General features: G+C 44.8%; 1 protein-coding gene across 7 annotated transcripts in view; it reads right to left on the minus strand.

The window, feature by feature from the left end:
- The window catches only part of Pam (peptidylglycine alpha-amidating monooxygenase), a 263,904-nt gene extending 243,322 nt beyond the window's left edge, over window positions 1–20,582 (minus strand). For 6 of the 7 annotated variants that reach the window (XM_040752968.1, XM_040752967.1, XM_021231261.2 and 3 more), the window contains exon 1: window positions 20,443–20,581. The gene's annotated coding sequence lies outside the window, so the exon portion shown is untranslated. Of the gene's footprint in view, window positions 1–20,442 lie in introns of all 7 variants that reach the window. The other variant, XM_040752966.1, reaches the window with a different exon arrangement.
- Window positions 20,583–23,779: the final 3,197 nt, after the last annotated feature.

Consider the following 23,779-nt stretch of genomic DNA (forward strand, 5'->3'; position numbering starts at 1 on the left):
AAGAAATCAAGAATTAGAAGGTGACTGCTTGCAATTTGCTATAAGGTATTGCAGTAGGTCTCAATGAGACTGTGACTGGGGTAGTTTCCAGTCAATAAGAAACTCACCTTTTGTTCCAGGTAACAGGGCACCATTTCCACACCCTATGTGACTAGTTTTATCGATGCATGGCAATTTTGTAAAAATGCCCATTTCGAGTAAAAGACTGGACATACAGAAAACCTACCCACAGACAGAACACCCTCTTCCACAATGAAGCTAATTCAAGATTCCTACAAGAGCAGATTAGAAAACACAGAAGTGGTCCTTCCCAGAATTTAAGAAGAAGCCAAAACATCCTCCAACACGTGTAAAATTACTTTATTAACCTTACTAAGAAAGGTGGGATGCACAGACATAATTGAATGTTAGTGTGGTTTATGGATGTACAAATACAACAGTGTGAAAGACATGCTACCTAATAGGATGGCCGCTCTCAAGAAGTTCCTGGGATGCTGTACGGCTATGTGAATAACAGGTAATGTGACATGAAATGGTTAGGAGCAGTAATCAGTTCTTGTCACTGGAATGTTTAGCTCTGAAGACAAGACAGGAATTCATAAAGTAACACACGATCCTCAACTCATACAAAATCGTAGACCAAGGGTGGTGTCTGATTGACAACACTGTTTTAAAGACATTTTCAGGTCATGTTCCAGGGAACTAAACTACCCAGCAACAGTCCAAAATAGTATTTCTAAAAGGATGATATTAATTATTCAATTAATGACATTGCATGTGCTTGTGAAATCTACCGAATACTTTATACTGACTCAATACATCATGACATACATACAATTCAATGAAATGTGACATTATCAAACCACCACAGTATTTGTGTTTCTAGGGTGGAGTGGTGTTGTATCATGCATTCATATGGTGCATGCTTGTGAGTGTGCACGAGTGTGCACTATATGCACATGTGGAGGCCTGAGCAGGAGGTGAGGTGTCTTTTGCATCATTCTTTGCCTCACTGCCGTGGGACAGGGTCTCTCGCTGGACTGGAGGCTCACTTCTTTGGCTGGACTGGCTGGCCAACAAGCTCTTGGCTTCAACCTCCATTGCTGTGGCAACCAGCACATGTAGGATGCTCAAATGTTTAAGTCTGTACTGACTATTTGAACTTGAGTCCCTATGTCTGCAGCACAAGTACTTTTACCATCTATCTCCCCATACCCCAAAGGTATTTTTGTAAAAATAAGTGGAGATAAATATATAAATGTATCTTCAAACATTGAGACTTCTAAAAGATTATCTTCAGTAACTGAACAGAAGAATGAAAACCCTATCTATGGAAGAACCCACCGCATAACAAAACTAAAAGGCAAGAGGACCAAAGTAAGCATCAAGATACCTGACAACAGGTTAATAACCTGAATAATTGAATACAACACGTCCTGTGTGTGATACCAGGCGATGGGTTGATAACCCTGATAACATGTATAAGATGCCTAGTGCATGATATGAGTGTGCAAACAAAAAAATTGAACTGTGCACTATGTGCCTGAAAAATGTCGCCAAATCTCAATAGTAATTAAAGAAGTAATGGCAGCTAAGCCACACTCACTCATTCTTCCATACATTGCCTTCACCTCCCAGTGTCCAGCTAAATTATCTCCCCACACCTATCAGAGATCAAAAGAAAAACCTTCCCTCATTTCATGATGAGGAAAACGGGTCAGAAAACGGCCCATCCCAAGGTCAACTTCACTCTAGGGGTGCTGCCATGATCCTGTCCCCACAGGAGAAAGGCAGCCTCTGTAAACAAAGAGCGATGGAGAGTGCAACCTACAGCATCCCATGCCTTCTAGTGCGGTCCTTGCCTGTCTGGGCAGCAAGCCAAATGTCCCACTGCCTGGCTCAAGCTTCAAAGGCCTTCCAAATTGTTGAAAACAAAACAAAAACAAAAAGTAAATAAGAATCGTATTTTGTGAGATATGACAACTACTATTTTTAATTTCTAAAATTTCAGTGCCTATAAAGTATTGTGGATGCACAGTCACTGGCAGCTTTTGTGACAGAGGTCGGTAGTTAGAGCAGAAACAATACCAGCCTATAAACCCTACTTAGCTTCTGGGCCTTGACTGGAGGTATGCCGTTTCCCTACGTGAAATATGGCAACCTGGATTCTCTTCTGTACTGTCACAATAAATGGCAATCAAACACATTATAAAATAAAAATTGCACATACTTAATCACCCCAAAATTTCAGTTTAACACAAAGACATAGAAATTTATAAAAAAATTATGTTGAAAATATCATCAATAGAGCAGAGTAGGTCAGAGGGTGACCCCTGAAAGACCCCGGGTTCAATTCATAAAACCCAGGAACAAAACACAACAAATAGTACAGTCGAAGAGAGGGAAGAGCAGTAATCTGAGCAAAGGGGTCAAGACCAGCTTGGGGGATATCCACAGAGACAGATGACCTGAGCTAGTGAGAGCTCACTGACTCCAGACCTACATCTGCATAGGACCAAACTAGGTGACAGTTGTGTGGCTTGGGCAGTCTGTGGGGCCACTGGCAGTGGGACCAGGATCTATCCCTAGTGCTTGAACTGGCCTTTGGAGCCCATTCCCTATGGAGAGATACCTTACTCAGTCAACATACAGCAGGGAGGGCCTTGGTCTTGCCTCAAGTGATAGACTTCCTTGACTCCCCAGGAACCCTTATGCTCTTTGAGGGGTGGAGGGGACAGGGATGGGGCAGGAGAAGCAGGAGGAGGGGAGGGAGCTGGAACTGGGATTGGTATGTAAAATAAGATTGTTTTTAAAAAATGAAAAAAAAACACAGCAAAGAAAAAAATCTATGAAAATGCTGCAGCAATGCAAAGCCACGACACCAGAGCCCAGGCTGCAAGTGTAAGGCTAGGAGAGGTATGTGGTTAAACATGGAGTTAATGCCCTGCCCTGGGAATGGAACAGTTCACCAGAGTTATCAATCAAAGCCCACTGAAACTGAAACCCCCAAATCCTGCCATTCAGAACTGTCGGCTCCTTGAAACCACAGCTACCAAGGTATGCTACAATTATCCAAGATGATATCTTTAACGCTAAACCAAATGAAACTGCAAATATTGCAGATTTATGATATATCTATTTATGAAACCAAAAAGCAGATTCAACACAGTCTGTTCCAAGTGAAGAAGAGCCCAAAATGTTCAGCAAAGTTAGCACCCATGCCATAAACTAGTCTAATTGCTCACACTTTGTTCTACAGCCCTGCTGGCATTTCATTTGCAATTGTGCTTCACTCTCTAGCTACATAAGTGCTGCAAACGAAGGTATTTACCTCGGTTTGAACACATTTAAGGCACACTGTGACAAAAGTCATTCAGTCATACTTGAAGCAGCGGTATTTTTCTGTTGACAGAGGGCTGTCTGTTTCACAGGTTTGGTGACCACTTGGGCATCTCCAGATGTGCATCAGCAACAGCGCCTATGATTCTGAAGAAAATCAAACCGTGGTCCCCTGCCTTGGAGGGCAGGAGCAGAGGAGCGCGTGGGCACAGGACAAGGGCACAAGACAGATGATATCACATTCAGAGCAGAGACATTGGCTTTTGTGAGCCTCCATTTCCTCTTCCACAGACTAGGGACCACGGCTTACACTGCAGGCTAGGTGACACACTTTGGGTACCCTAGTGCCTCTGATGTGCTCAAAGCAAATGACAATGTGCCAGGTGTTTTTTATGCATATTTTACATGCGTGCCCTCAAGGAATAATTATAATTATCAAACTAGATGAAGTAGGGAAAACAATCTTTTCTTAAAGATGAAAAACATCAGATGCACAGAGAGGTTCTGTGAGTGCCCAAGACCTAGAGCAGGTAAGAGGGACAGCCACGCCTTCCCCTGAGGGGGAATGTCCTTCTGTATGCTGTGAATATACGTTTCTCTTATTGGTTGATAAATAAGCTGTTTCGGCCAATGGACAGACAGGATGCAGCCAGACAGGTAGTACAGGCTACCAGACTTGGGGAATTCTTGGAAGAGAAAGGCAGAGGGTGAGTGGAGAGAGACACAATGTAGTTGCTGAGGGAGCAAGAGGCCTGGGCATCATCGGTAAGCCAATAGCATGCGGAAATACACATATTGGTAGAAATTGGTTAACAATTAAGAGAACTAGCCAATAAGAAACCTGCGCCATCTGCCAAACAGTTTATAATTAATATAAGCAAGCCTCTGTGTATTTATTTGGCACTAAATGGCTATGGGACCCAGCGGGGACAGAAACATTAATCTACAATCCCCCACTATCTAATGCCACAGAAACTCCTCCAATAAACAGGAACAATTACTATAATTGTAAGGTCCAGAGTTTATCAGGATGAAAACGAATGGATATTTCTTCATTAAGTCCTAGACTTGCATGAGGTTGGAGGGATGATAGCTCAGAGGTTTGATAAAAGACTTGATATTCTTCTAGGGGACCTGGATTCAGTTCCCAGCACCCATATCAGGTTCCTCCCAAACACCTGTAACTTGTTTCAGGACATCCAATCCTGCATTCTGGTCACCATGGGGATCTGCATACATGTGGTACATACACATCCTCACACACACTTGCACCAGATAAAATAAGAAATAATAATTTAAAAAATCTTTAAATGTAGTCTCACCCTTCTAGTATACCACAGCCCTCTGAAGGAGCCTGAAAACCAGGGACTGGAAACTTCCAGAAGGCTGTTGCCCAGTTGGCAGTGGCCTTCTCCTTCACAGAATCCTGGACATCTAGAGTAACTTTAGGCGGAAGTATTTCAAAACTACAGGCAGCATTGCAAGCATCAATTTTCTCTTCCCAGGATTCTGAAGATCCCTCCCCCATCTTTCAGTCCTTTGTGACCCAGCAGAAAATGCTAGGCTAAGCCGCCAGGCATGCAGACAAAATGCCGGAGGAAGAAGCCAGCAACATCACCACCAAGTATGTGAATGGGAGAAAGACGGCTTGGTAAACATTACAGAGTTGGTGAGCTTAAAACCCAGGAGAGTGGCACTTAAGGAATACTGCATTCTCGCCTTCCCAAACTTGGTACTTGTCAGCTGAAAATTCAGCACTAATGACACAGCACTTCAATTTCATTCCCACCAGCAAATGGGGTTGTTTTCAGTTTTAAAAAGCAACCAAAATGATTTAAAAGAATTACAGTTTTACAAATGAAAGAGTTTCTTACATGCTATAGTCCCAACCTCCCTTCTTCAAAGTAAGTATACCCTTTACTGAAAATAAAAATTGTAAAAGGCCGCAGGGCCTCTCTCAGCTTCTTTGGAAAGAATCTAAAGGCCTGGAAGGATTTTACAACTCTCAATAGGTTTAACCAAAACTCTGTAGACTTTTTCTTATTTTTTTTCCCAACACAGTACAACCTTCAAATGACTCCATTGCACCAAAACACTTTATGCCATAGAATGCTAAAAGAACAGGTTTAAAAGCAAATTCAAGCCCTTTGAGATCCAATACCAGGGTTAATGCCTTTAAACAAACAAACAAAGAACCTAGAGAGAAACTATCAACCTAGAGAGACACTGCCAACACTATCTTCATAGATATAGCATTTTTAAAATTATAAACTATTACTAAAGCTCAGGAGTGTTTAGGGTGTGGTGATGAACACCTTTAGTCCCAGCACTCAGGAGGCAGAGGCAGCAGGATCTCTGTGAGTTTGAAGCCAGTCTGGTCTACAGGGTAAGTTCCAGGACAGCCAGAGACGTTATACAGAGAAACCCTATATCAAAAGAAAAAGAGAGAGAAATCTCAGGAATGCACTGAAACAGATAGTATTAATGGTGGATTACCATCATCACCACCTCAAGAGTCATTGAAGGAACAATCTACAGCATCACAAGACAGCCAATCTCAGTCCCTGTTGTAGCAGGCCTGGTGTCCTTTGTAGTCCAACCAATAAGGACCTTATCTGTTCCCACTCAACAAGTTGGCCAGAGTCACACAGGGCCCCAAGCCAAAACTGTGAATTCAAACCCTGGCCCTTGCTCTTGGTACCTTTGTGAACTTGGGCAAAATCATCTTAGCCCCTCATGCTTCCTTCTCATTATTTATAAATGGAAACAATGGCATCTACTTCACAGGGTAGCTGTGAGAATTAATTAAAAAGTGTTGGAGATGCGTGACATGCTTACAATAGTGTCCTGTTGCTAAGTATTAGTAGCCAACCTCAGAGATGATGATACTGCGACATGGGGAGCCTACATCACTTCTCTAAGTCACACTCCTGGTAAATGTTGAAAGTTGGGTTTGAACCTGGGCAGACTGACTAGAGAGTCCATAACCTTAACTGCCACAAAAAAAGCACCTGTATTTTCAACAATATATATTTCTACACTTATATCTGGAAAATATTGATTAAGACAAGTGATTCTGGTGGCTACGAAGTCTGGTGGCTAAGAACCCAGAATGCCAAAGCCTTCTTCTTCCTGACACTGAAAACCAGGGGGACCCCAGTGGTGTCATGATCCTCACTTCCTAGCAAGAACGAATAAATGTGAATAAACAAACATTCTAACTTAAAAAAAATAGGTAATTTCCAAAACACAAAGAACATTTTTAAATACTCTTAGAAGGCTCTAGAACAAACGGCCTGACAGAATTTCCCTCAACCTGAGACCCAGGACTGTCTATCAAAAAGCAACTTCTCCCCACATCTTGTGACCTGTGCTACCATAGCTTCAGGCACTGTTCGGACAGCTTAGTGTTCACCTATTAATGGAAAAACATTTAAGACAAATTTTCTGAAGAGTAAGGAAGAAGAGTGAAGTTTGGTAAAAATAGATAGACAGACAAACAGACATTTGGACAATGGTTTATTATTATTTTCATGGACGTTTCGCATTCCTTTGTAGTTTTAGGAATGTGGTGTCCTGGAGCTGGAGACATCAGTGGTTACAAGCATTTGCCACTCTTGGGGAGGACCTAAGTTGGGCAGCTTACAACTAACTGTAACTCCAGCCCCATTGTACCTGACTCCTCTCCAACCCTTGGACATCTGCATATGCGTGCACATCCTGTCCACGCAAACAGCATACACACAGAGCCAAAAAGGAAAGTACAGATGCTGTTATACTTGGCTGAAAAGATTGAGGCTTGGGTTCCTAGTAACAGCTACTTGATATGACGGGGGCGGGGGAAGGGGAATGCATTTGTAGAATAGCAGTGAAATCTGAAATTCATCGTTTTCACTGCATCTTTTCAAAAGCGGGATTAAAGCCTCTGGTTGTTTTAGTGAACAATCTTCATGCGGCTATAACAATGGAGCAAACTAGTGAAAGTAAAGCAATGAACACCTCCCTAAAAATAGCGCTGAGCTATCTGGAATGTAGGAGCTGAGCTATGAAAGCTTTTTGGCGGATAACAGAACAGCCACTTTTCTAAGGAAAAGTCAAGTATCCAATCTCTATTCACTGAATCTGAATGAGCTCCTGTATAGTATGTCTCTCGGTGTAATGTATGTGTCACTCTGTTGAAAAGAGAAAACAGTTAAACTTTAAAACCGGCCAGCCAGGTGCACGGGGAACCAGCACACCAGCTTCATGTCGAACAATGTCCTGTCCTAATGGCGCAACAGGAGGCCATATGAGGAGTACTAATACATGCTCAACTGGCCAAGTAAAATGGAGTGTCTTCATTCCAAAGTTTGGTAAACTTGCTCAATATTCTCCAACATTAAGAGATGAAACGCACCCTGTTCTACTGACAAAAGAAACACACACACACACACACACACACACACACACACACACACACACACACACACACACACACACACCCCAAAGACAGAAACCCATGTAAAGATTTCAGAATACTACTGAGATTTAATTCTAAAAGGAAAGGCTTCTCAGTCAACCAAGGCAAGCACATCTCACAAGACAAAGCCACTTTCCTGGGTATTTCGCAGAGGTGGCCAGTCAGGAAGGGCAAAGGAAGGCACAGAGGACAGGAAAAGGAAAAGCAGTAAGATTATGAACACAGAAAAAAAATCCACACAAGAAAAACATGCGAACCACATATTTTGCCAATGACATCAGTATAGTAGTTGAATGTACTATTAAAATTAGAAAGAAAATTAATTGGTTCTTATGCTCTTTTTCTTGGCTAGACCTCTACTTTAATTTCTGTCCATGTAAAATTAATTAATGGAACTTGCAGAACTCTAAAACAATAATGAAGATTCAGAATTCCACTCACGATTTTATAATGTACTTACTTATTTTGACCTGTGTCATACGCTATGCCGTATTGCTTCGGAGCCTAATTCTTTACTTTATGAGAGACACTTCAGTAGCGCGTTAATTTGCCATGTTTGTGACTATCCCTTCTGCATGCATACTGCACAGTGCTGATAGGGTTTTAGTTGTGGCCCCTAAAGCAATGTTTGAGTCTTAACTTCCAGAACTTAGAAACAAGGTCAGTGCAGGTGACCGAGCTAAGAAAAGTCATTAGGGTGGCCCAGTATCCAATACAAAGGGGAACCCTGGACAAAGGGGCAGATGGAGGAGAAGAATGACAGCAAAGATGTGTAGGACAGAGGGGACATCCACAAGCCAAAGAATGTCTCAAACAGCAAGAAGGCAAGAGAGGGGTGTGGGGTGCTACATCCCTCAGCAGGAACCAAACCAGCCAACATGTGACTCTCACTATTACAACAGAGTACTCTATCTGTGCTATTAGTAAAGAAAAGAAACTCAGTTTCTCACAGTTCTTGAGCTCAGGGAGTCTTATGTCAAAAGACCTGCTTCATTAACCCTCGATGGAAAGCAAGGGTAAGAGAGGGCACGAGAAAATCCAGGCTGGGCCCAGAGCCCCAAGCACTCTGTAATTGCTATGGAGTCCTGAGGGGTTCACTGGCATGCATGACTGAACTGCGTCTCGTTAGGTTTCGCTACACAAGTCACGTAGTGCTGTTTCCAAGGCGTTCTTTTCAGGGGACACACACAAGCCACAGCAGACCCCTAACTTCTGGAACTATGAGGTACTAGTGTCAGTTATTTATGTCACTAGATTTGTGGCATCCGTGCCCCATAGTTTCAGAAAATAAATGCGTATGTTGCAGATGGAGCTGGCCAAAGCCTGAAGTGTGGTTGGAAACCAGGAAGCCTCAGGGCATCCCAGAAGCCCTGACGTAAGACTCCACGCTGCAGGAAAAGGCAGAGAATCCTGCAGATCAAGCAGGATTGGGAAGTAGCCTCATCTGGAACATGGAAAAGAGTGTCTTGAATGTCCCCAAAGCATGCTCTCCAGGCTGACTTTACTTACTCCTTGCAACTCCACAGTGATGAAAGGGAGGGTTATCATCTCCCATCAGTAACAGAACCTGAAAGTTGACTCTCTGAGTGTTTGGTAACCCCCACCCTCTCTCTCACACACACTGGTGTTCCAAGAACCACGCCAGCAAACAAACAATTTTTTGACAAGCTAAATATTTGGTGTAAAGGAAGTCTTACTGCTTCTGTCCAACTACGTATCAGAAACAGGCCTAGAACCTTCTTTATCTTCATCAAGACCAAACAGATCTCAAAATGTTAAGGAATATAAACACATATGTACACAGTGTGACCAAAAGATCACACACTCATTCAAATCCTAAAGGATGTGCATATGTTTTGGAACACCTTGGGGCTAATGTTTAATCACAGTCCTATGATCATTACCCATGCTGTGTTTGAATGATTTTCAGTGGTGTTTGCCATCTCACCTATTTGATCTTCAGCAGATCATTCCAGCAAGTTTCAGAGGGCAGGAGTAGCCCCTCCATAAACATGTGGCAAGGCAAGTTTTAATGTCAAAGCTTTCCTACAAAACAATAAAAATACTCACAAATATTTGAACTTGAAATGACGGTGCCACCTCAAAGACAGATCCTCTTCAAGCAACTCCAAGAAAAAAGCAAAAACAGAACCACACAGGTCATGTAGGCTAAGGCACTCAAAGAGCCAGGTAAGAGGGAGTAAGTCAGGAGAAACTGGGGAAAAAGAAAAACAACAACAAAACAGAACCAAAAAATAAAAATAAAAGAAACTTGAAAGTGGAAACAGGATGATAGGAAGAAGACAGTTTATTCACCATGATGAATGAGTGTGCTGCCAGGGAGAAGGGAATAAACCGTGAGCGCCTAAGAAAAGCAAGGGAAAGAGCTTCCCTTAACAATAACAGAGAAGAGGACCAAGGGAAGGTGGAGGCCCTTCCGTTGGTCTGGTAAGAGTCATCACTCACAAGGGGACACGTGCTTGTCACTGTCAGCTCTTGAGCAGGGTGTGACGTGATGAAGGGGCTCTCCTGCTAGGCTGTGCCAACACCGCTGAGTGGCAGAGCAATGGGAGACTAGTGATGGTGTGGAATGTGACTCGGACACACGGTTCGGGTCAAAGGAAAGGTGGCTCACGATGACTTTTACCGTCTTTCCTTGTCTCTCTCTCACGCTACTGGACACCCTGGACTTTCATTCTGTGGCAGGTGTAGTGGTGGCTGAGGTGCTGGACCAGCGTCAGAGTTCTTTTTCCTGCTTTAAGATCTTGTGTTTGCCCCTTTGGCTTTGTGGATTGCTTCATGGTTGGCTCACCTGGTTCACTGAGGCCTAGTTACTCAGCGGAGTCTCTCCTGATGTTACTACCCGAGAGGATCCGCCCGCATTCTCTCTGTCTTACCTGCATTATTTTTCTTTAGACTTGCTACTTCCCCAGATTATATTTTTAATAACTACCCATCACTACTACTAATATGCAAGTTCATGAGTACAGAGGTCTCTGATATCGTGATCACAGTTTACTCACGGAAACTAGCACACAAATCTAGGTAGAGACTCACAAAATGTTTGTTGAATAGATAAGAAAAAGTCCCAGCTCATCCTCACAGTCAATGGCAGACAAGCTTACAATATTTTCTCCCAATATTGTTGTTAGGGTAAAAACTAAAATTTAACACATCCAGGAACGTCCTGTATGAACTGAAGTGGGAGGAGTCCAGACTCATCTGGTCCCAGGACCAAAGGTTATCCTCCGTTACTTCCTTTCACCTTGTTACCTTTCTGATCGAATAACACTTTTCTCTACCTTCCTCCCACCCTGCTGCAAACTGACCCACCCAGTCCTCAGCTTTTAATTAAGCATCCCTTCTCCAGACTCCTGCTATGCAAGCACACAAAACCACAGTGTGCCGTTCAGATCTGTTTGCCCCTGTTCTAATACAAATATTTGTGAATTCTTATTGTTATAATGTGTACATGTAATCAATGGTTGTCTTTTCCCTTAACTCTTTACTCAATGATTGCATCGTTCATGCTTTCCCCTTCTCGTATCTCTGGAGTGACGAATACTGTGTCAAGCTTGAAACAGAAGTTGTGGTTGAGCATTTACCTAGCATGTACAGGGTCCTGGACTTCATCCTTAGCACTGAAAAAATAAGCAGGAAGGAAACAGGAGAGGGAGGGAAGAATGTGTAGTGTATTACACATGGTTAGCCCCAAATAAGTATGTGTTAAATAAATGTCAAGATGGTTTATTGGGAACCAAAGAACTAGAAGTCACTGTCTGGCACATTAATATACAAATATTCTACAAACACTGAAGTGAAGTTGAAGGTAAATGTACCAGTAAGACTCTATAATCTTATGGTGAACGGCTATTAAAGGAGCAAAGGGGAACAGTGACATCACAACTTGGACTCATGACCAACTGCAGAGCAATGCGCCCCAGAGAATCTGCCTCATTAAGGAACTAGACAAGCTCAAACCATTTACTGAAACCCTGCGGTTATGACTTAGGTAGTGACAGTAACTGGGTGAAAGGTTACATTTACATATCCTGTTAACTGCTCCTTGAGTCATTCTGTTCTGGAAACATTTACCTTTGCAAAAACAAACAAACAAACAAAAAAACATCACAAGGTTCTCTCCTTGGCATTTTCCATTCTAATAAAAGGGGGAAGAAAAAGTCTCCGGAAAGTCCTTAGCTCCCTGGAAAATAGTGTAAAGCATTTCACTCTGGTCAGTTAGGCATACAGTAAGAGCTAAGTGAGGCAGGGCCATGGAGAAAACGGCGTCTAACAGGAAGAAGCCACTTTGGTCCTGATTAAAGTCGCTCATGTGCAGCTGGAGAAAATGTACCCTCTAGAACTTCCGAGCACTGCAGGGCATCCTGGGCTAAAGGACAAGGCCTGTTTTTATGACCGCCCCCCATTGTGAGGGCTTCACTCCCCAACATTACAACCCATATAATTCTAAATTCTCTGGGGGGGGAGAAAGGCTCATTACTTTGCTATGATGTCCTTACTGCAGGCCTCCTTAAAGGACGGTGGAAGACTGATGAGCATGAGAAGCAACCTGGCACCCTTTCCTTCCACTGAACCTACGCATGCGGTACGCAGAAAGACGCTACGCAGAAAGACGCTATGCAGAAAGACGCTACGCAGAAAGACGCCTGGCCTTATTTCTGAGGGACGGACGGACGCACCCACAATTTCAACCATATCTTCCAGTGTCACCGCCACCAGTTTTCTAAACCCCTGCGTACTGAAGGAAGCAGCTGGTGCGGACTGTCTTCCAAAGTAAAAGTGGGGATTCCCGATCCCATACAATGTATCGGCAGAGAACGGAGGCAACGGGAAACAGCAGCCCTGATAACAAACAGAACAGAAAGAGAATGAAAGCCCATGGAACCACGGCTACCACGAGAAGTAAAGAGGCAGAGAAGAGGGATTGTAGGAGGAACCAGGAGCCCTTTTCAAAGCCTACAGAATCCACAATTAAGATAAAAGACAAGTAACAAAGCAGCATTTAAAAAGCTGAACAGAGTTAAGTGCCACCAATAACAAACATCTGCTTTCTGCAAGGGAGTCCACACTAGTGCAAGCCTTAAGAGAATACACAGGCCAGGCAGTGGTGGCACACACCTTTAATCCCAGCACTTCGGAGGCAAAGGCAGGTAGATCTTGCATCTTTGTGAGTTCGACGTCAGCCTGGTTTATAGACTGAGTTTCAGGCTAGCCAGTGCTATTACACAAAGAAACACTGTCTCGAAAAACCAAAAGAGAGAGAGAGAGAGGTATCCAAGTTTGGTACCAAAATGGGAAGATTGTCTACAATAATAAGGACTTTTTGGTGCAACAAGTAATGCGGATAAGAAATACAAGTATAACCTACAAAAAATATTTTCTTTAAATACTGCCATTATCATGGTAATTCAACATTGAGTTGTCTCGTTTAAAAGCCAGTTGTCAAACTGCAAGCATCCTTAGTAGAGGCTGGGTTGTGGATATAGGTACTTAAAAAAAAGTCAATACTGAAATACTCTAAAAGCCAAAATTTTGGGACTTTCAATTAGTTTTCCATAAGTAAAAAGTCATTGTCCTACAAATACATTAATGCATTTTTATTATTGCTTTAATCATGTCTTTGTGTGTGGATGTGCACAACCAGAGGCCTTGGGATCTCCCTGGAGCTCCAGTGACAGGTAGTTGTGAGCTGTCCAACAGGGTTCTGGGAACCGAACTCTGGTCCTGTGAGAGAGCAGCATGTGTTCTTTGTCCCTGAGCCATCTCTCCAGCACCTACAAATACTCCTTCAAGAAACTTTTCTGCAATGATGAATGGATCTTGTAATAGCTTACATTTATGATAAGAGTTTTGACTTATTATGTTATCTTGTAAGGGCTTCAGCCTTCACTGGTGTTTCTCTAGCTGTCCTCTGTGTTGTCTAGGATAAGCAGGCAAGAGCATCCTCAACGTAGTACAGAGAAAAAAAACTGTCTTCCTTGGCTGCAACTGCTGCCTGCTGGGCCTGGCATTCTCTGGGCTTTTAATTCTAACTCCCTGTGGTCCATGCAGTTCATAACGAGCTCCCCCTCGCTGACAAGGGCCAAAGAGGCTACTTGGCACTGCCCTTCGGTTCTGCTGGGTCACTCCAAGTTGTCAAGTATATATACATATTTTATTATTCAAGTTCAATTCCTTCTGTTTTGAGTCTGTCCTCTTAATGTTCTCTGGACAAGAGCCATGTGGAAACCGTGTTCCTGTCCTTTACCTTATGTCAGCCTAGGCCAGCAAGCTGTGTCAGCAGCAGGCACTACCTGGTAACTGCTGGAGCAGATACGTTCCAGATGCACACAACCATCGTGCAGTTTCTGGTCCTTGACACTAAGAGGAAACTCGAGGTAAGGTCCCGCAAGTTCAAACATGTCTGAAAAGATGCAGTTCTGAGGAATGCCACAGAATTTTTGTTGTCACAAGACTCCAAGACAACAGTGTAAATAATTTCGCATTTTTCCTTCCCAGCTAAGTATATCTAATTCAAATTGGAATATCCAATTTAGAGAGAGTAATTCGTGCAAACCTAACATAAAAACATCATATTTGTACTGTTAAAATGACACCAACTTCTACTTACCATGAACACAGAAAAACATCTCAAGTTTTAGACTAGTAATTTCCCATAGAGGCAGGCCACAGTTGGCTATCAAGCACCTGAAAAATGGGTAGTACACTGGGGAGTTGGCATTTTAAAACTTTATTCCATTTTAATTAACTTAAACAGTATGGGTTGTGGCATGTCATGGACATCGGGAGATGAAGAAAATTGCCTGAGTCAAAGAAAAATTACATTACTCACAGAAAGAGTAGCAGGAATAGTGGCAATGTTCCCTGAGACCCAGTTCCCACATTATGACATGGCAGACAGGAGGGACCCGCACACTCATTGCTCATAATGGAGGAGGCGAACCCTGAGCTGCACAGCTGGAACCTTATATACTGAGCACAATGTCTAGTTCCTCTTGGCTCCAACAGGAAAAACACTCTATGTTTGAAGGTCATCCACGATATAAGCCGTCTTGAGAAGAGACTCCACAATGTAAACAGCGTATTCCTTTTTTTACAGATACACAGAAATTTGGGTGACTGGTGGAGAATTACCTCTCAGCGTGTAACACAGACACCTCAGAAATCTACCATCTCTCTCCATCTGTCTCGAGTAACTTGCCTGTGGCCACAGTTAATTCCTGCTAGTACTTGAAACTTCCAAAAAATTATCCTCCTTCCACTCCTGCCTGCTCCTAACCATGCTCCGCAAGGGACCCAGAATGCACCTTGTAACAGAAGCCCAATTGTGTCGCTCCTATTTCTGTCTTCACTGTCACCTGCTACCTTTCAGTATCACACACTGCCCTCAGCCGGTTCCACGTGCACTGGGTGTTGTCACTCTGCGTCTTGTGGCCATGTCCCCTGATTACGCTTCTAAAATATATTTGCTAAGTCACACAAAATTTCTTTCACTTCTTTTTGTTTGTTTTGTTTTGTTTTGTTTTGAGACAGGGTTTCTCTGTGTATTCCTGACTGTCCTAGAACTCTGTAGACCAGGCTGGCCTAGAACTCACGGAGATCCACCTGCTTGTGCCTCCCTGAGTGCGGGGATTAACGGCGTTATGCCACCATCAGCTGGCTTCTTTTACTTCTACAATGATGAAGAAGATAATGAAGTGGCCTAGGGTTGAATTACAATCACTGTCCTATTCAGCTTGGTCCACATAAGAGGACTTAAGAAAACATTCCAGCATTTCACATTGTAAGATATGTCATAAATGCAAATTTTAAGTTCCTCACTTAAAACTCTCAGCACCTGGCAAATCTTGGCTTGCATCTCAAGCTGAGAACCTTGGCTGGTTCCCTTTTGACAAGGTCTGGGCCCTCTGGACAGCCATATCCGTCCTTCCTGCTCACATTTCCTAACTCCTTTACAATATTCATTTCACATCCATTCTCAAGTTCCCCTGGAACCGGGGCATCTTTCAACTCTCCATTGCTGGGGGTCCTCTTGCTTCACATCACAGTGGGTTCTCTTCCTCTGACATTTTCACTGACCACTGCCTACATCAACTCAAGAATACAGAGGCTGATCCATGACCTGACATCCCATCCCATCCTCTGTGATTCTCCATACTTCTCCCGTCACGAAACAAGTAACATGGTATTGTGAGTTTGTTTATCACGTTGGCATTTAAAGTAGAGGAGAGTAGTAGCTACCCCTTTCCTGAATACCACCGTATGTCAGCCTATGAAAAATTCAAGCATGTGGTAGCAACTTGATAAACATTTGTTAACTAAATGGCTGACACAATTTAAATGAGGAATGTCCACTTAAAAATATTCTGGGTATATATTTGTGGATCTTACTCATTATTTTTAATTTTGGACCTTTGAATTGCCATTCCCTCCCCTACCTCACATTCAATGACAAGTGATGGTCTAAAGACTCTCTTGATTAGTGTATCTAATCTTTACAAGAGTTCATTTACCTACGTTCTTCCATTACTCCCATTTTGTTCCCAAGATTAAAGGACAGGTAAATAGCTGGGGAGCAACCCAGGCCCACCAGAATCCAAAGGCAAAAAATTTTTAGCCACATCTTATTTACAAAGAAATGTTTCGTGTGCCCTGGATAATGTAAGACCACACAGGGGTTAGGAATAAACCACAGATTTATCCATCTGCCAATTGGAATTATAAGTCTATTCCCTGCTACCAGCTCTCTGTTTAACCCTGGATCAGTTGCAGGACTTCCTCTCAGCAGTAGGAAATAACAGTAGATGTCAATCATGGTAACAGCTCTATAATGGGCATTCCGTGGGCTGAGCTGGGAGGACATGAGTTTGCCCTGAGCCTGATCCCAAGTTCTAGTCTAACCTGGATTGAACAATGAGACTCCATTTCAAAATAAAACAACAAGAAGCAGATAAAAAAATGACTACAGTTTCTCCAAGGAGACAGAGCACTGACTTTATTCATACCCTATCTGGGCCATTTTTACGTAGTTTTAACAATCAGGTCTTCCACTCTAAAGAAGGTGACGGAGGAGAGTTTCCATGGAACAAGAACCCTAGGGTGTGATACTCATGGCAGTTTCACCAAATCACGAGGTTTCCAAGGCAATGATAAGAATCTTTGATCTCATCTTATAAATGGAATAACAAACATACTGAGCCATAAGGGAGGCTGCAGAGTGAACACTACATTCCTCAGGCTGCACTGCAACTTGTCATGCCTCACTGTGTGAGTTCAATCAGTTCTGAAGGGTCCACACACGCTCAGAATTAGAAGCTCCACCCAGTCAGCAGGTAGATAAATCCCCCTTAGAGCTAAGGAAAGAATCAGTGCAATTACATCGCATGAAAGGCAACTTAGCTGGAAGGGAAGAGCCTGGAGCAGTCTTTTCCAAACAGACATCTGACTTACCCTGTGCTCCAAAGTGGTGATGTTTTGTTTGTGCTCTAACAAATAAAGCTTGCCTGACAATCTGCGTGCAAATCGAGCCATACTAGTTAGCCATAGAGGCCAGGCAGTGGTGGCTCACACCTTTAGTGCCAGCACTTGTTGGGAGGCAGAGGCAGACAGATTTCTGTGAGTTCAAGGCCACCATGGGCTACAGGAGATTTATCCAGTTTAAAAGGGTAAAAGAGACTGGTGGTGGTGGCTCACACCTATAATCCCAGTACTTGGGAGTCACATGCCTTTAAACCCAGCACTAGGGAGGTGGAGACAGGAGTGATATAGTTGGACAGAGAGAGGAATATAAGGCAGGGGGAGACAGGAGCTCATTGCAGTCTGAGGATGCAGTCTGAGGACAGGATCGCCCCTTTGGTCTTAGCACTGGTAAAGGTAAGAACTCTTGTGGCTGGGCTCTCTGCTTCTCTGATCCTTCAACTTTCATCCCTTGATAGCTGATAGTTTTTATTATTAAGACCAATTAGAATTCATACTACACACCAAGCTTAATAAGAATTAGTTTTAAAAATAATTCTCACTGAGACCCTTTTACCTTTTTAAAAATTCAAAAGCATTCAGAATTTTTACTATTATTAATTTTTTTTGTTTTGTTGTTTGGTTGTTTGGGGGGGCTAACATACAAAGAAATGGGTTTCATTTTAACTTCTTAAGTCAAATCTGCAGAGCTAATGCAGAGCTTATCTGACATTCATATGTCTGTGGTGTTCTGAATAAGGAATGTCCCCCATAGGTTTGGTATTTGAACACTGGGCCACTGGTAGGAAGTGCTGTTTGGAAAGGTTCCAGAACAGTTGGGTTATGGGACTCTGTCTTCTACAAATTTCTTTTGATCACAGTGTTTTATCACAGCATAAGAAAGGTATCTAATACAGTGCTCAAGCGCACTCTACTGAAAATTCTACATTCGTGGGTTGACAAGATGGCTCAGTGGGTGAAGGTACCTGCCACCAAGTGAGACCCGAGTCTGTCCCTAAAACCCACAGAAGTAGTAGAGGTAGAGAAGCAACTACTACAACCAATCAGTGTCCAGTTGTGTGCATGTGCCTTTTAATAGTTACCACATACTACGTCTTACAGCAGGGGTTCTCAGCCTGGGGATTACAAGACCCCTTTGAGGGGGTCAAAAGACCCTTTCACAGGGGTCCCATATTAGATACCCTATATATCAGATTACATTATACATTACGACTCACAATAGTAGCGAAGTTACAATTAAGAAGTAGCAATGAAATAATTTTATGGTTGGGGGTCATCACGATATGAGGAACTATATTAAAGGGTCGAAGGTTTAGGAAGGTTGAGAACCACTGTCTTGTCTTATAGGATGCTTTTCTAAACTTTTGGTCTAAAACAATTAATTTTCCAAATGTACCTCTATTTGATGAACATTGATGAACAATGAGCATTTGAGAGGTTATTTTAGAAAGTGCATCCTAGTGAACCTGGTATTTATTCCCATCTCTGAGGCAGCTTTATCAAATTATGACCTAAAGGGGCCTTAGATAGAAAGTACATTCTTGACAGCATCCTACTAGCCACATGCAGTTATCAGACTGTGTTGGATGCTCACATAAAGATACAGGTGTCACTAAATTAGTTTAAAAAGCCCTTTAGGGCCAGGAATATATTCTGTCGTCTCCTGCTCTTTAAAACACCCAGACGACTGAACTGCACAAGACATGGACTCATGAAAATGGCTATTAAACTGGGAATACATGAATGGCATAACTTTGACATTTACTACAAAGTGTAAATCTGATATTCTCACTTCTTTTCCCCATAAGGCAGGTAGAAAAACATTAAACATGCTTATTGTGCCTGTGATTCTCAAGTTCAGATACTAAATATTTGAACCCACTTTACAAAGATCAAGATTTTCCGGGCCTGGAGAGATGGCTCAGAGGTTAAGAGCATCCGCAACTCTTCCAGAGGTCCCATAACCACATGGTGGCTCATATTTTCTTCCAAAATTATTAAGATTGGAAGTAAATTTAAATTTATTTGCAGGATGGACATGAGACTAAAGAGAAAACAAAATATCTGAAGCAAGCAAAGTTCTTAAGAATAAAACCTAAGGCCAATTGTACCTTCTTGGTAGTGGAATTTCTATCGCCACGGGCATAGAGAACCACAGCTTGGACACAGGGTTTGCTGAGTAAAGAACAATTCTAACCCAGAACCCTATTAAGTACTTCCAGAAAAAAAAAAAAATGTGCGCTATGCTTCTCAGCCTTAGAGAGCTCCAGGCCAAATCCTTCAGAATCATCCAAGGAACTGTGACCCTCAGGGCAGGGCAGGGACCCATTAACACCAAGCTTCACTAAACAAGAGACCTTGACTCAAAATGTAACACCCCTAAAGCGTCCCAACAGCCTCTAGGTATCCAGCAAAACAGCACAGATTTTATCCAGGACAACAGCGATCGTGATGGGAAGAGAATACCAAGGCCACCCAGACGAAGCGACCCAACCAAACTGAATCAGTATAGGAAGTGGCGGGTACTTTCCATGCTGCCTAGCAGAGCCAGCACCCGTCCCTGGAGAATTACACACATTCTAAGGCTGGCAAGGCGGCGGGGAGAGGGAGAGCAGAGCTGGGAAGGCAGCACAGCGATGAGGACCGGGAAATGCCATGCTCGCCGGTACTTCAGCGCCCCAGCCGCTCGCTATTCCACCGCCGCGTCGCTCTCCGCCTTCGCGGCAGCCCCTACGACCCCCAGACTAAGTCCCAACTAAGGACGGCTCGGGTCCCGGGGCTTTCCCACTGTCGCTTTGAGTTGCCCCCCCCCAAAGGGGACACAAAACAGAAAAAAACAAAAGCCAAGGCGAAGGAACAAATGCGCCCCGAAAGGCGGCGAGGGGCGCAGTTAAGTGCGATGGTGAGGGCGGCAGGGGAGGAGAACGCGGCGACGCTGACAGCCCCGGGGCTGAGAACGCCAGGAAGGCTCGGGACGCCAGATGCCCTGACCCCGGCCGGCCCCGCCGGAGGAAATCCACCAGGATCCCCGCGCCAGGAAGCGGAGGGACCAGCAGCCCCGATCCCCGCCCGGCCTCTGCCCAACTTCCGCGCCCCACTCCGCGCCCGCCCCGCTCCCCGCCGCGCCCCGCCCGGGTCGCACCGACCTGCGCGGCCGGCCGCAGGCTCTCTCCCTCCGGGACGGAAGCCCGAGCCCGCGGGCGGCGGCGGGCGGAGTTACTTGGAGGCTCCGGTGCCCTGGGCGGGGACAGGCTGAGCACGAGGCCGCGGTGGCTGCCCGGCTCCCTCGTCCCCGGTCACGCTCTGGGCTCCGGGACCTCCCGGTCCCTCCCCCTGGGGCGGCTCCCGGCTGCTCCCCAGCCTCTGCTCCGCCTCCAGCCCTCCCTGCGAGCCCAGCGCCCGGGGAAGCATGTGCCCAGTGTCCGGAGTCCCGGACGAGCCAGAGGGCTGCGAGTCACCTGAGGACCCCGCGGAGTCCTGGGTCCTTTCAGGACGGCTCCGTGCGGTGGCCGTGCCAACTGCGTGGGCAGAGGCGAAGGACGGTGTTCGAGTCGCCCTCCGCCCGCCCGGCTCCGGGTTCCTAGGCTGTTTCCTGAGTGAACAGGGGACCCACTCCCTCCTCCCTCTCTCTCCTCTGCACCCTCTGGGTTGGGCCTCTGCCAGGCGGTGCACACCCTGAGATAGGACGCTTGGATTCGAACCAGAAGCAGAGGTGTAATTTCATGCGAAGTTAAGTCCCCCACCCAGGTCCTCGAATTCAGGCCTCAAGCTCAGGCTGCAGGCGACTTTGGGGCCAGCACCCTAAGACCAGAGACTTGCCTCTCCTGACTTCCCACCTCCCCCTGCTGTCCCTTTCTGGTGTGTCTTCCTGCTCCTGAAGATCAGTCAGTTTTGGCATGCAGGGTCCTGTGCCAGCCACTAAAGTAGGCACACAGGCCAACCAGACCAGCCCCCTCCGGGCGTCACCTCAAAGCAAGAGAAGCTGGGAGGGATGAGTTACAGCCGGGAATGCTGTGTCCCAGAGAGGCTTAGTAGTGTGCGCACAAAAAGGAAAGGTTTTTAATTGAAATGGCATTTGACTCTGCTCATGGGCAGCGACTACTGGAGTGTTCCTTGCGCCTATTCCCCGCAAAGTCCTTTCTTTCTCCCAGAGTCCCACCTAGTCTCTCATCTAAACTTTCTCGTTCCCGCTGCAGCCCTGAACTACCCTGGGTCTCCAGCTAAGCTCTGGTCTTTCCGGGTAGAGTCCCGTCCCTGCTTAGTTGTCCAGAGTTCTACTGGGCAGGATTGGGAGCTGTTGGGAGGAGGGTCTCTGCAGATGTGGAAGAAGTCCTTGGAATGAGCCACAAAGGAAGGTGTAGGGAAAAGGGACCAGCCAAAGAAACACACCTTGAGCAGAGCCAAAGGAACACACTTTGTCCCTGGAATCAGAGTCAGTGAAAGAAATACACCCTGGCACTAAAATTAGAACCAAAAAACCAAAAAGGACCAGAGAAAGAAATACACTTTGGTCCTGAAACCACAGCCAAATCTGACCCTAATCCTGTGCAGATAACTAACCAATCCTCTAACAGGAGCTCTAGCCAATCTGAGCTCAGCACTGAAATCTGACCAATTCCCACCCTGAAAGCCTTATATAAACCCTGTGTCTGTTCAATTTGTGGCTGTTTGTACTACCAGGCTGTCCTCTGCCACTCTGGCAGAGGGCAGCTACTCTCCTGGATTCTTCCCTCCCAATAAACCCCTTCCATTCTTTTGCAGCAGAACAGAGACGACTCTGGGCAGAGCAGAGCGATCAGGGCTGTAACACTTTTTGCCAGGGAAACCTTCCCCTGGCAGAGCAGAGTTGTTAACGTTAGGCTCTCCACTCCTGGGAGCATTGCTGAACTGTAGCAACTTCTTCCTGGAAACCTCCTGCTGGAGCAAAACTGCTACACGGGGCAAACATCCCCAGCTGGAAGACCCTCTCCTGCTAGAACAGAGCCGATACACTGGAAAGCCTTTCCCTGAGGCAGGACTGTAAGCTGCTATGCTTACTGCCACCTGTGGTAATATTTGTCTCCTGAGCTCCAGGATACCTTTCCATCTGAGCTGTGTAACACTCAGTATTCTGTGGCTCCTGAGTGCCAGAATGCCTATCCCATCCCGATCGAGCCCGAAATGCCAAGAGAAGGTACAGTGAAAAGGAAAAGCTAAAGGAACCAGTCAAGCCATAAGGGAATTCACAGAAAGAGATCCCATCCTTCTGTAGGTAAACTACTACAGTAGACTATTCTCACAGCATTTCCAGGCAGTGGTGGAGAGCCAGAGAGAAATCAGGTAGACGAGGTCAGTTTGAGCTCCATTTCTCAACCCAAATTCCAAAGCAAGTCTTTGACCCCAGCTTTTCAGCTAGAGATAAGAAATTCTTTGTGGAAACTGAATGCCATCATAAGAAAATGGTCCAGTTACCACGTGTACATACATGCGTGTACACATACACACACACACACACACACACACACACACACACACGCACGCGCACACACGAGCCTTTGGCTTTAGGCATTCCTAAGTCATTTCTTCACCCTCTTTTATGCAAGATGTCATTGAGTAAGGCGCTCTTCTGTGCTCTCCATGTTTATGGGCATTCATAAATTTGTGTCCTTTCTCCAAAACAACAACAACAACATAAAACAAGCCAGGCGTGGTAGCCTTTAATCCCAGCATGTAGGAGGGAGAGGCAGGTGAGTTCGAGGCCAGCCTGGTCTATAGAGCAAGTTCCAGGACAGCCTCCAAAACAATACAGAGAAACCCTGTCTCGAAAAAAAAGAAAAACAAACAAACTGTGTGTTTGCGTGTGTGTGTGCCCGTGTGTGTGCCCGTGTGTGTGTGTGTGTGTGTGTGTGTGTGTGTGTGTGTGTGTAGAAAATGTAAAGAAGCAGTGTTCTTAGGGTATAGTGGGTTTATTTTTCTTTAAAAGTTCAGCTTAATACCTTTTGATCCCAAGAAATTTTCTAGTTCGAAAGTGACTACAATTTAAATACATACACAGTTCTCTCTCTCTCTCTCTCTCTCTCTCTCTCTCTCTCTCTCTCTCTCTCTCTCTCTCTGTGTGTGTGTGTGTGTGTGTGTGTGTGTGTGTGTCATGGGAGAGAGAAACACCTAGGTTAAAATGTCTAAGTGTCATCTTGTGTCACCAGCATGCTTCTGGTGGACAGTCAATCCCATGAACTTTCACAGTGCAGACTCAGTTCCATGCCTGGGAGTCCTTTTTTGGTTTTTGTGGCCATATAAAACACTCACAATAACAAAAACCTACTTGGAGGAAAGCCTTTGTTAGGATTTTGCTTTCAGGAAGCAGCCTATCTCTCAGGGCACTAGGCAGAAGCTCAATCGGGAATTTTGAGACAGGAACGGAAGCTGGGGTCACCACAGAGGAATGCTGCTCACTGGCCTCTTTTTCATAGTGCTCAGCTTGCTTTCTCAGAAAACTCAGGACCA

The sequence above is a fragment of the Mesocricetus auratus genome, unplaced genomic scaffold (assembly GCF_017639785.1).
Source record: "Mesocricetus auratus isolate SY011 unplaced genomic scaffold, BCM_Maur_2.0 Super-Scaffold_100010, whole genome shotgun sequence".
Taxonomy (NCBI): Eukaryota; Metazoa; Chordata; class Mammalia; order Rodentia; family Cricetidae; genus Mesocricetus; species Mesocricetus auratus.